Below are 15085 nucleotides of genomic sequence, written 5' to 3' on the forward strand. Positions count from 1 at the left end.
TGTTAATGTTAATGTTAAAGGATATTTGTACCGCGCATAGGGCATGACACCCACCCCTCATGCAAACACTATGCCCCATGGCCCCCACCCCCCAACCAAACACTATGCCCCATGGCCCCCACCCCCAACCAAACACTATGCCCCATGGCCCACACCCCTCAACCAAACACTATGCCCCATGACAACCACCGCTCATGCAAACACTATGCCCCAAGGCCCCCACCCCTCAACCAAACACCATGGCCCCCACCCCCAACCAAAAACTATGCCCCATGCCACCAAGCATGCACCATGCATACATACTCACACAGACCCAAACTCCCAACCCCCAACTCAGCACTCAAACTCACAAGCATACACCAATGCACTATGCACCCATACAGACCCGAACCCCCACCCCCCAACTCAGCACACAAACTCACAAGCATACACCATGCACCCATACAGACCCGAACCCCCCAACCCAACTCAGCACACAAACCCACAAGCATACAGCAATACACTATGCACCCATACAGACCCGAACCCCCACCCCCCAACTCAGCACACAAACTCACAAGCATACACCATGCACCCATACAGACCCGAACCCCCCAACCCAACTCAGCACACAAACCCACAAGCATACAGCAATACACTATGCACCCATACAGACCCAAACTCCCACCCCCCAACTCAGCACACAAACCCACAAGTATAAACCAATACACTATGTATCCATACAGACCCGAACCCCCACCCCCCCAACTCAGCACACAAACTCACAAGCATACACCATGCACCCATACAGACCCGAACCCCCCATCCCCAACTCAGCACACAAACCCACAAGCATACAACAATACAGTATGCACCCATCCAGACCCGAACCCCCACCCCCCAACTCAGCACTCAAACTCACAAGCATAAACCAATACACTATGCACCCTTACAGACCCAAACCCCCCAACTCAGCAAACAAACTCACAAGCATAAACCATGCACCCATACAGACCCCCACCCCCAACTCACCATACAAACTCACAAGCATACACCATGCATCCATACAGACCTGAACCCCCCACCCCCTCCAACTCACCAAACAAACTCACAAGCATGCACCATACAGACCCGGACCCCCCCACCTCTGCATCTCAACATACACTGAACATGCACACAACAACAACAAACATTCAGGCAGACCCGACCCTCCCCATCCCCCCAGCATCTCAACATACACTGCACTTGCACACAAACACATTCAGGCAGACCCGACCCTCCCCATCCCCCCAGCATCTCAACCAAACACCATGGCCCCCACCCCCCAACCAAAAACTATGCCCCATGCCACCAAGCATGCACCATGCATACATACTCACACAGACCCAAACTCCCACCCCCCAACTCAGCACTCAAACTCACAAGCATACACCAATGCACTATGCACCCATACAGACCCGAACCCCCACCCCCCAACTCAGCACACAAACTCACAAGCATACACCAGGCACCCATACAGACCCGAACCCCCCAACCCAACTCAGCACACAAACCCACAAGCATACAGCAATACACTATGCACCCATACAGACCCGAACCCCCACCCCCAAACTCAGCACACAAACTCACAAGCATACACCATGCACCCATACAGACCCGAACCCCCCAACCCAACTCAGCACACAAACCCACAAGCATACAGCAATACACTATGCACCCATACAGACCCAAACTCCCACCCCCCAACTCAGCACACAAACCCACAAGCATAAACCAATACACTATGTATCCATACAGACCCGAACCCCCACCCCCCCAACTCAGCACACAAACTCACAAGCATACACCATGCACCCATACAGACCCGAACCCCCCATCCCCAACTCAGCACACAAACCCACAAGCATACAACAATACAGTATGCACCCATACAGACCCGAACCCCCACCCCCCAACTCAGCACTCAATCTCACAAGCATAAACCAATACACTATGCACCCTTACAGACCAAAACCCCCCAACTCAGCAAACAAACTCACAAGCATAAACCATGCACCCATACAGACCCCCACCCCCAACTCACCATACAAACTCACAAGCATACACCATGCATCCATACAGACCTGAAACCCCCACCCCCTCCAACTCACCAAACAAACTCACAAGCATGCACCATACAGACCCGGACCCCCCCACCTCTGCATCTCAACATACACTGAACATGCACACAACAACAACAAACATTCAGGCAGACCCGACCCTCCCCATCCCCCCAGCATCTCAACATACACTGCACTTGCACACAAACACATTCAGGCAGACCCGACCCTCCCCATCCCCCCAGCATCTCAACATACACTGCACTTGCACACAAACACATTCAGGCAGACACACACCCCACCCCGGCATCTCAACACACACTGCACTTGCACACAAAAACAAACATTCAGGCAGACCTGACACACACCCCACCCTGCATCTCAACACACACTGCACTGGCACACAAACACATTCAGGCAGACCCGACACACACCTCACCCATGCATCTGAACACACATTGCACTTGCACACAAACACATACAGGCAGACCCGACACACGCCCCACACCTGCATCTCAACACACACTGCACTTGCACACAAAATCAAACATTCAGGCAGACCCGAGACACACCCCACGCCCACATCCCAACATACACTGCACTTGCACACAAACACATTCAGGAGGACCCGACACACACCCCACACCCGCATCTCAACACACACTGCACTTGCACACAAAAACAAACATTCACGCAGACCCGAGACACACCCCACACCGGCATCTCAACATAGACTGCACTTGCACACAAACACATTCAGGCAGACCCGAGACACACCCCACACCCGCATCTCAACACACACTGCACTTGCACACAAAACAAACATTCAGGCAGACCCGACACACACCCCACCCCCGCATCTCAACACACACTGCACTTGCACACAAAAACATACATTCAGGCAGACCCGAGACACATGCCACACCCGCATCTCAACACACACTGCACTTGCACACAAACACATTCAGGCAGACCCGACACACACCCCACACCCGCATCTCAACATACACTGCACTTGCACACAAACACATTCAGGCAGACCCGACACACGCCCCACACCTGCATCTCAACACACACTGCACTTGCACACAAAATCAAACATTCAGGCAGACTCGAGACACACCCCACGCCCACATCCCAACATACACTGCACTTGCACACAAACACATTCAGGAGGACCCGACACACACCCCACACCCGCATCTCAACACACACTGCACTTGCACACAAAAACAAACATTCACGCAGACCCGAGACACACCCCACACCGGCATCTCAACATACACTGCACTTGCACACAAACACATTCAGGCAGACCCAACACACACCCCACACCTGCATCTCAACACACACTGCACTTGCACACAAAAACAAACATTCAGGCAGACCCCCGAGACACACCCCACACCTGCATCTCAACACACACTGCACTTGCACACAAAAACAAACATTTAGGCAGACCCCCGAGACACACCCCACACCCGCATCTCAACATACAAGCAGCACAAAGATCAGACACACACACACACACACACATACCCCTCCCAAAAAAATCTGTACTTACGGGACGACGTGCTGGAAGGCAGGCGAACTGGAATGCTGGCGAGGTCTGGTACTACGGCTGGCGTGGGCTGGGCAAGGCTGAAATGCCTTCAGGCATCAAGCCTTACTGGCCACGCCAGTCATAGTGCTGGCCCTCCATTGATGCAGCACACACGCACTACGTGGCTCGTCGGAGCTATGTGGTTCTTGTGCTCTGAGCCAATGAGGGCCAGTGTTTTGCCCGGCCCGGAAGACAACAAAGACTTTTTGTTGGCCGATGCTGCTTGCGGGCCGCCCTCCAATAGGAAATTCGTTGTTGCTGGCGGGCCAGACAAAACGGCATGGTGGGCCGCAACTGGCCCGCGGGCCGTATGTTGTGCACCCATGCCATATAGACATGACCGACACTCTGCAGGAAAGGCAAAGAGCGGCCCAGGTGTTCTGCATACTACCACAGTTCTACTGGATTCTCTGAGGTATTGATTGCATGCATGCGTCACTGCATTTCCCTAGAGAAACAGAGCACTTATACCTGAATAGAAATTGGCATTCCATCAATGTGCAGCTCATATGCAATGAAAATGGCCACATAATGCATAATGTGAATGCCAGTTTACCAGGATGCACTCATGACATCTACATCTCACAATATTCACGCATTCATGAGGCCCTGGCATCTGGAACATTTGGCAAAATGTTGCTCCTTGGTGCATGAGACCCATCACACATATCTAACCACACACACACACAAACAACCACACTAAAAATGTCTGCCTAAAGCAGGACTCAAACTAACCAATATGTACTGTTTAGCCACCTGCATGAGACAATTCCTTCACACTCTCACCATTACTCTTGACAACCATCAGGAATCCTGGAAATGCATATGAGATCTGCAAGAAAAATTCAGCTCACATTGCCAGTAGGGGCATAGTGGAGAGCACATTTGTACTGCTCAAATCACGGTTCCACTCCCTTGACCACTTGAGTGGTGTATTGCTATGCACCTCGCCAGTGTTATGAAAACTCATACTGACATGTTGTGTTCTACAAAACATTGCAATACACCATGGCATACCTGGGGAGATATTTGACCATTTGCACCTAAATCCACAGGCTCTACCCATACCTCGAGTGGGGCAAAGGGTGCAGGGCCAAGTCACCTGAAACCATCTGGTGCAAACCTTAAAATGCACCCTGTGTTGTCAATATACTACAAAACCCATCTGCAATGGGTTTCAATGATGAAAGATGGCAAGTCCTGTCTGCCCAACATAATACCCTGAGAATGCCTATCTCGGAGCAGCAATGAGCGTGTATGCAAATCCACAGAAAACACATGATGTAAACTCATCTCCCTTCACAAGCTTCGAACATAAATAATCATACACAGGACACCCCTAACACATGACTCACAAAATCAGTACCTGGTAACAACATATGGACTACATGCAATTCTATCGGCATATTTATTTAATTAATTATTTATTTTTACATTTATAAAACGCCCAAGCCTGAAGGCATCTGGGGGCTGTTATGGAACCAGTTACACACAAAACACGGAGGAAAGAATAGACAGTAGAAGCACAAAATGGGGTCTATTGCAGTATATGAATGGGGCAAGACAATGCCCTCAGACACATACCAGTGCTTAAGGTGGTAAAGGAGGGTAGGAGTGCGGAGAGAGAAAGTCAGGGCTTAGCCTTAGGGCCTTCTGGACTGGCCAGTATCCTTCCTCAGCTATTAGTGCATTAGGGAGGACGTTCTATTGTTTCGCTGACACAGTCAGGTAGCTGGATCTTCCTCCTCTGGCTCTTTTGAATTTCGGTAAGGCAAGATGATGCACATGGATTTTTCTTATGGGTCTGTAGGATTGGCATCTCACCATCTTTTGAGAAAGGTATTCAGGGGCAGTCTTAGCTAGGCATTTATGCGTTTCTTGGAGATAATCCTTTCCTGAATTGTGAGCCAGTGAACTTCCTTTCTTGCTTCTGAGATGTGACCTCTTTTAGAATTGTTGAGCGCCGATCAAAGGGCATTGTTCTGGATTACTTGCATTTTTGGATTTTCTTTTTGGTGGTACCAGCAACGAGGGCGTTGTAGTAATCAAGTCTTGCCCATGATGATTGCCCGGGCAATGGTTAGGCAGCTCGTGGGTGTGAGGGATTGTTTGGCTGTATATAATCCATATCCACAACAATACCAGTACAATCACACTGCAGGGACCTCAGAAACACATATGCATCATGAGATGACATGATTTAGCCAAAAAGTTAAGGACTCACCAACCAAATCCCCAGGACACACAGGCCATGAATATGGAAAATAATACACATAACCACTCATCACACTGGCAGAAGACTTTATTTATGATTTTAAGAGCCCATAAACCACAGAGATGTAGCAAAAGTGCACTACCTACACCCCGATGAGTTGCATAGCAGTGCACTGTCTGTGACAGGATGTCAGCACCTATGTATGCACGTAAAAGATCACAGTCAAATCTGTGCCATGGGATATACCTTTTACTACACCTTTACTACTTCTAAAAAAGAACGGCACCCCTAACATAACAGATCACACGAGCAGGCATGACAAACACATTCAATGTCAACACACCAACAGGGCATGGTCAAACAAACAGCATACGTATCACACGTAAGCCAATCCAGTAGAGGCAGCATTTCCACAGGTACTGGCATCCAGCATTCATTCGTGCATGCTGGACTAGGAGACCACTAAAACCACACATTTTCAGAGTCTGATTCTCTGTTGCCACAGCCATATATGACAGAGACGCATGCAGCAAACCGTCAATGCAGCCAAATCCTGATGCATGCTTTCCCCAAATGCCACCATGTCCTGAGTTCTGCTTTTCCTGAATGCCACTATGCCCTGGTGCACGTCCTCCCTTCTGGCGACCATGCCCTGGTGCATGTTCTCCCTGAATAAACACATCTCCTGGATAAGATCCCCAATGCCTGTTATTACCACTGCATTGCCCATCTGAGTCACATTTTCAGACTACACCCGTAGGAATTGTCTCTGTCTGCTGCTCTCATGAAGCCATTCCTTCTCCCACTCAGATTGGCTGGCAGTCAAATAGGTACCGTGTTTGTGGCCTCAGCTGGCATGATGTAAATGGTGTGTGCTGTCCCAATGATGTCCTATACTAGATGCACCTGGCCCACCCATCATTGTAGACTGCACTGATGTTGTTGGCAATGGTGCAGACCCCAATGCAGGCCTTATATCTGTGGACACACCAGAGCAAGGCACGTTTGAATCTTGATCCCCATGTTCCCTAATGTTCCTGGCACTAAAAGCAAATGCCTGCTTTTGTGCTATGCTGACACCATATGAGGACAAGGTCGCCTGGTCTACTCTCTGACCCAGTCTCTGATATGAACAGGAGGAACTCCTCCTCATCCTTGCTTGTGAACTTGGGTCTGTGCATACGTTCATCAATTATGTCATCCATATCCCTACCCAAATTCTCTGAGGAGGAATAGGCATCAGGCCTGCTCACTACTGCCTGCATGCACTGGGGCTGTTCACCAGGCGCCGTTAACTGTCTTGAGCTAGAAGATGAGCCAGCCTGACCTTCCTCTAGGGAACTGTCATCTAAATAAGAACAGACAACAGCTATCATACACCTCAACATTTACACACATAGGATACAATGTTCTTACAATGTCTCACAATAACCCAGCATAACATGCATTCTAACAAGCTTATTGCCCCTAGACCCATCACATATGTACAGGCGCGTTATAAATGCCACATCATATCATACCTTATCATATCATATGACCACCACAAAGAGAACATTGCAAGTTGAAAAAGCAAACACACATGCTACATGTGATGTTCCATCAATGCCAATGTTATTCGAACTATCAGATCTTTGTATTGCCTTTGAAAATGCCTGAAATGCATATTTCTCTTTCATCACACCAAACACACGCAATGCATTTGAACATTCAAACCCTCCTCTCATTGTGTACACCATGCAAGGAACATAATATGGAGTCAGACCTGCAACATTCAATGGGCATGTGGTTTGTGCAGCCAGTTCCTGTGTTAAGGATTCTAATCGGGCGTCACACACCAGCCCAGGACTCTTGCCACTGGCCTAGGTTGCAGCACACCATTTTTTTATTTTATTTTAAATTCAAATGAAATCACACAAATTTAATATTGAGCAGCAATCACCAGTGTGGTGAGAATTACAATGTAAAATGCTAGAATACACTTAGTTTGACCTTCTAATATAACATACACCAAGCACAAATGAATGAGAGCAATATTTTCTTCTGGGTAGATAGCACCCCAGTTAAGATTTCCCCCTGCAATACTCCCTCAAACCCCTATTAACCGAAGTTTGTGTTGGTAGCAAGGAGTAGCAAGGAGTCAGGTATCCCAGGCAACAAACATTATACAAATCTGACCTTCCCCCACGAAATGAGAGGCAAAATTGGATTCAAAGCCCTTTGCAATTGAACAAAATAGAACTCAGAATTAGTAAAGATTTGTTTTACGTGTGCAGTTGAATTAATGAGGTAAAAATGAATAATAGCAGTATCAGGGATGTAAGAACACTAGCAAACTACAAGGCAACGTACCAACAACGGGCATACAGATTAGAAAATCGACTTGAAAGTGAAAACACAATGCCGTCAAATCACATGCTTAGAAATTGCATTTGCTAATTAACACAGGCTTAAATGTCAAAACGGTTTGAAAAACTGGTTGAATAGACAAAATCGGAATGCGGTTTTTATGCTGAGTGACAGATGCACATCACAGGGATAATATGAGAGTGACTCTAAATTGACAGGATGAGATTGTCAATGGGTAAGGAAATTCGATTTTAAAAATAACAGCAGATGACAGAGAAAACGGTTTGGAAAGGAAAGGACAATTTTCACTTAAACTAGATTTTAGTGGCTAGAAAAGAGAAACGGCACCCGTGAATAGAAAGGTTAAGCTGCAGTTTTAACGCCTTCACGCTCTGTCCCTCTTTTAGGGAGAATTAATGTATTTAATCAAAATAGTACTAAGGACTTACACCAGGACACAAATGAGTGGAAGAACAGCACTAACACTTGGAAATCAATGAAAAGGATACACAGAGGGTTCTGATAGTTTTAAGGATTCCTGCTAAGGCAGCTATGGGATTTGACCTAATCCAATGTATCAAAGCAAGGGATGCAGTATGTGGTTGTTGGGGAAGGGAAATACTCACAACAAGCACTTGAATGGGGTATTTTGGACAGCAGACCGAGTTTCTGGACAGAAAGGCAATATCTGGTCACTGGTCACAGGGGCGGGCTCTCCTCAACAAAAACAGCTGGGCAGGGTTCTGGTCACAGCACAGCGGCACCTCAACTGGATAAAGCGGGTAGCAGGCCAAGCAGGTAGTACTGGATAATCCTGTTGAGGATTCAGCCTTTCTCCCTGAGTTATTGGGATTTTTAGTGGGGTTTTTCTGGATCAATGGTCCTGCCTGGATAGGGTCAGCTATGCTCTGGCAGTGGAATCTGGAATCTTGTAGCATGAATATGGAATATCTGGATGCGCAGGATCTGGAAAATTCAGAAGAGAGTGTCCTTGGTCTCTGTGAGCTTCCACCTTTTATAAGGCGGATGACATCCCAGGATTTACTATGGGGGCAGTTACCGCCTTCCTGTCAGCCGGTTGGTATTCAGGGACATGAAATCCGTTTTATAGGGTGTGCTTACAAGGCCCATGGCCTTCCCACAGTTCTTTTAGCCAAAATCAGTTATGACATAAATTGCACATTTTTACAGTTATAACACTTTTGAAAATCGCATAGGCAGATTCCATATTTTACACTGAACATGTCATTCCAATTCCCACATTTGTACGATGTTGATTTGCCGTTCTAATAATTTTGCACCATTTCTTGTGGGAACCGCTTCACCTAAAATTCTGCAATTTTAGATATGTGTACCTATTATCACAAAGCATGTTTGCATTACATTTCCAAGTTATACCATGTATACTTTTCCCATGATTTATGGTTTTTCTGCCATTTGCGTCCCCACATACTAGAGAAAGCTACAATGTCTTGTTTTAATGCCACTAAAATTACATTTAAACTGTTAAACTGTCGTATTACTGTGTTTTCTGGTTGCAGAAATAAAAGTCTAAACGTTTATTAATTCAGAACAGTCTTTTTCCCCAAATGGGCCAACATTGTCTTGCAAATAAGGGCATACTTCCCAACCCCCACCTAAATGTCAGGCTTTAGCCAGCCTGAATCCAATGTTGCTCTGGAGTTGCCTTTGAAGCTACCCAGTTTGAGTTGACGGGAGGTGCTACTATAAAGTCACACTTATGCGTCCCAGAAATCCATTGTACCAGGCTGGAGCACTGCCACAGAGTCTGAGGAGGGTGCGAGATCCACCACCCTTGCTTATTCATATGCCCTGGGGGCTGGTCCACTTGAAGGGAGGCATTCTTTTCCCAGGAAGCAAAGTCCTTTGAAGCCAGGCCAGGAAAAAACCTGTTCTGTGGCTTCCGCCATTTTCTTTCTTCTTTCCTGAAACAGAAAGCAAAACTGTTGGAATTAAATATCCTACATATGTTTTAAACCAAACCTCTTCATCTTTCTATGCAAGGACAAGGCTTTAATTCAACAATTTACTTTTAAACAGACATTTCCTTGTTTGTAAAAAGCACCATTTTACACGTGGTCTGTTTTCCTTTGCTGTTACTTCACAATGCGGTTTCTCTTACATCTAGATTCTAAACATTTGTAGCCCTAGTCAATTTCTCATTCACAGAAATCTGCTCAAGGGAAGAGTGCACTGAACTGACATAAACATAGAGAGATAGGGCTTCTTGTGAAGAGTTTAGCCGTGATATTTTGTTGCAGAAGGTCAAGCATTTTTCCTTATGGCATGGAGTGAAGTTCTTTGTTATTTCACAGATCTTGCCTGACACAGGCTGTCATTCAGTGAGAAATGCCCCCTTGTGTTGGAGCACAGCCTGAATATGTATGGACATAGCTGGGTCTCACTGGAACAGAACTGTGTACTGTTGAAACTGTGGAAAAGAGCATCAGGGCGCAGTCATTTTAAATGCAAAATATTTCCTTTTTCAATGGGAAATTTTTAACTAGCAGCATAGCAGCACTGTTTTTCAATTCTTTTCTTTGGTGCACATAAGGGAAACACTGGCAGCCTTTCTCAGGGTGTTCCATGTTCCATCTCTCCCCATATGTTCTTGGTAAAGACAGCACAGCCATTTTTTCAGTGACTGCAAAACGCAGTTTTGGTGCAAGGCGATAGTGCTCAACAGAGCCACCGCAGCCATTCTGCTGGGGACTGCTGAGATGCGGTTTGGTGATGAGGGAAGTTCTGCTGGGCAGATAAATGTACCCCACACCTGACATGACGAATCCACTGACAATGGACACATACCACTGATAAACCATGACCTCTCATTTCCCCCTTATCACTCCATGTACTCGCAGGTTAACTTGCAATACCTGGCCAAGCCTCAGTAGAGACCAAGCTCCCATTACACAGCCCAATAATGTTGCCCCCTTACAAATGCCACATTGTGCCAATCACTCACACAGAGGCTCAAAGAGTCAACAACAACAGTCTCCTGTCTTTTCGTTGACACCGCCTGATTGGTGCTTTAGAAGACAATACCATGACAAGTAGTGTATGCTGGTTGCCCTGTAAGGCAATGTGCCTCCAATCGACCCCCTCTTGCTCATGTGAAAGGGCACATGCGCTCCACACACACATGTCAGATTCACAGCTTCTGAGTACCGATTCTGGACTGTGGATACCGTGACCCATGTCTAATGTGCAGGCCAAAAGGAAGTAGAGCAAAAGCTGCACTGAGGATGGAGTACAGAACCACTAGTGTTCATTTACCCAATGTGATTATACAGAGATCTACAATTGAAGGTAAGTCATAGGGCCTGTGGGTGCATGTATTGGCCATTATGGGTTACACTTGAAAACGAATGGAGCAATTGTGCTTCATACCCACAAATTGCCTGTGGATGATGTCCTATACCAGATGTACCAGGCCCACCCATCACTGCAAACTCTACTGATGTTTTTTCAATGGTACAGACCCTGATGCAGGCCTTACATCTGTGGACACACCATGGCAAGCCACATTTGAATCTTGATCCACATGTGCCTGAGTGTTCCTGGCACCTCTAGCAGATGTTGGCTGTTTTGCTATGGTCACACCAGACGAGGGCAAGGTGGTCTGGTTCTTTCCCTCTTACCCAGCCTCTGGCATTAACAGGTGAAACTCTTCCTCATCCTGGCTTGTGAACCTGGGCCCACTCATAAGTTAATTCATTATTTCATCCACATTTGTACCCCAATTCTCTAAGGAGGACTAGTCATCAGAACTGCTCACTATTGTCTGCCAGCATCGGGGTTGTTCGCCAGACACAGCTAAGTTGCCTGGGCTAGTAGATGAGCCAGCCTGACCTTCCTCTAGGGAACCCTCCCCTAAATAATAAAAGACAACAACCTCAACATTTACACACATAGGCTACAATGTTCTTACATACACCTCATACACCTCAACATTTACACACATAGGCTACAATGTTCTTACATTGTCCCACAATATCCCAGCATAAAATGCATTCTAACAACCTGGTGCCCCCAGACCCATCCAATATGACTTCAACACAGAACACATCACATGCTGGAAAAGCAAACAAACATGTTATATGACATTTTCCCTCAACACCAATGTCATGCACACCATGACATCTTGGTCTCGGCCTTGGAAATGCGGGCAATGCATATTACACGTTCATCACACAAAACACATGCAAAGCATGTGAAAATATAAGCCCTCTTATCACAGTGTACACCATGCAAGAAACATGTCATGGAGCCAGATGTGCAACATTCATTACTGGACATGTAGTGTGTACAGCTAGTTCCTGCCATGACACATGAAGATCTACACTAACAGGTAAGTCATATGGCTGCATGTGCTGGCCAATATGTGTTATACTCGCAAATGAATGGGGCAACTGTGCAACACACCCACACATTGAAGAGTACACTGGACAACCTCAGTTGCACGCTCTGGGGGGCTCGATTCATGGCCTTAGAGCATGTGGCTATCACCATATATGCATATATGTGTATGTAAGTCATACAAATGGCTTTTTCCAGTATCCGACTTCAGTGTTGTGTCATATATGCATAGGTCTTCTACTTCTACCAACAATGCTTCCCTGAGGGTCAGCCATCATGCCTTACAACAACAATATTCAAGCTAGGACATGTGGGATTTACATCATCATCACCACCTTCTCCTTCATGCGTAACATAAGTACACTGGTATACTTTGCCATGTTTGCTACTCACAGTCTGGCCAGGGCATGATGACTGACATTCCATAACTTTCACCGCAGGCTTGTGGTTGACCACAGGACAATAAATGGTAGGTGAACTATTCATTGTACCCCATTCTTGCCCATTGGGTGCTATGGACACTAAAGACATGGCTCCTACATGGACAACAGTAAAGTGTAATGCAGGAAAAGGTAATTATATTGGGGCCACATGTCCATCCCTTGACCTGACACTGGGATTGTCTGCTGTGACGTTTGAGTTACATTCAAAAGGCACATTACAAAGTACTCTTCTCTCTCGTGTGAATTTCAGTCATGAGTGATAGGACATCAATATTACACTGTCCCTCGGATGATGCCATCATCTGGTTTGCAGCACACTATAACATGGGCTAGGCTGTGCTCACATGTTGTGAGGAGTGAGGGGAGGAAGAGAGGACCCTGAATAATGTCCTACGTACTTGAGCTCACATTGAATATACAGCCAAAAACAAATATATCATGCACATATGTCACTTGTCTGATTTGACCATATATATGTATGTACCTCCAACTCCCACAACCTGCTCATTTGATGTTAGAGTAATGGACAGCTCTTTGATTTCGGTCATCTCCTCCATCTCGGGGCATCCTCCACCTGTTGACTGGGGTGAACTCACATTCCTACTCAACATTTCCTTTGTTCTCCTACTTAGATCTCCAATGTTCTTCCTCTGTGGCATTGCAATGTTTTGCCCCACAGGATTGTATTTTCTCTGTAACCTCATTTCACAGGTGGTCGCATTCTGTAAGTTATTGGATACTGCATGCCCAGGTATAGAGGTCCCCTGATGCTTATCCACAAAGTCGGTGAGGATGAGCAGCTCCTCATCTGTGCAGCTTGTTTTCCTTTGTGGCTTTTCACAATTGTTGGCTTCTTCTTTTCGTTAGCCACTTTTCTTTTGTTGGGCCCTTATCTTTCTGTGGCTCCTTCCCTCTCCATGGCTGTTCCCTCTGACTGTAGGTGCTACACTTAGAATTGCATGCAATGGATTCAAGCAGCCTGTGGGAATTCCAGCAGCCTGTGGGAATTCTAGCTAATGTAATCCACATATGCACCCACTGTGATAGCGCGATGTAATTGCAGCCTTTGCATGCGCCCCCTTATAAAATCTGAAAGCACCTACACAGTACATGCATAGAATGCATAGTGTCCATCCAGGTCCTAGGCACTGACAACATCTCATCCACTTTTCGCCAGCTACTGCCTCATAGTGCTCCTAATGCCACCTGTGCCTTGCTTGTCCTCCTGCCTTGCCTGACTTGTTTCTCTTCCTACTTTCTCTCCCTTCTCTGCATGGCACTTCCTGCTGCCTGGTAGTCTATCATTGGTGGCTAGCCAAGTGCGCTATGCTAGAATTATTGTTTGACCACCACAGCCTGTCAACTCCTGCTGGAGCACTGTGCGCCATTGCACCATCTACTCCTCCCAACAACCTAATTTGCCTCAACTGGACACCAACACCTACTTTGTACCATGACAGCCCTTCTGTTCAGGTACTCTCATAATCCACCGTCACCATATCAGCCTCAACTCTGCCTTGGCTGCTCCATCATCCGATACCGACAATGTGAATAGGCTGAGGACTGTCAACTTCTTTTCCAAAGAAGTTGGCATCCTTGCTGACCAGATCGTGAGCCATTACAAGTCCCTCTTCAATGCTGAAAAGCAGCTTTGGGCCACTGCTCATCGAAGGATCTGAGACAACATCATCGCTGATATAAAATGTTAATGTGATCTAAATGAGCAGTGTGTGATGATGCAGCACTTAATTCACAAGTTTTACTAGCATTGTATAGGCATTAACCATATATTGCAAAACTATTATTCATTTAAAGTTGCATTTTACATTAACCCTCCTACAGAACAACAATCATATGTATTGCCATAGTGAGTTTGAAACTGCTCGGCACTATGTAGCTCATGCTCCAAGTCTTGGAGGGCCTGGTTAGCTTGAAACTAGCAGATACCAAGAGTAGCCACATTTAACTTCATTGACCAAATGATACTTAACAAACAACATGCATATGCCAGATTAACTTT

The sequence above is a fragment of the Ambystoma mexicanum genome, chromosome 8, assembly GCF_040938575.1.
Source record: "Ambystoma mexicanum isolate Mex_15411 chromosome 8, UKY_AmexF1_1, whole genome shotgun sequence".
Classification (NCBI taxonomy): Eukaryota; Metazoa; Chordata; class Amphibia; order Caudata; family Ambystomatidae; genus Ambystoma; species Ambystoma mexicanum.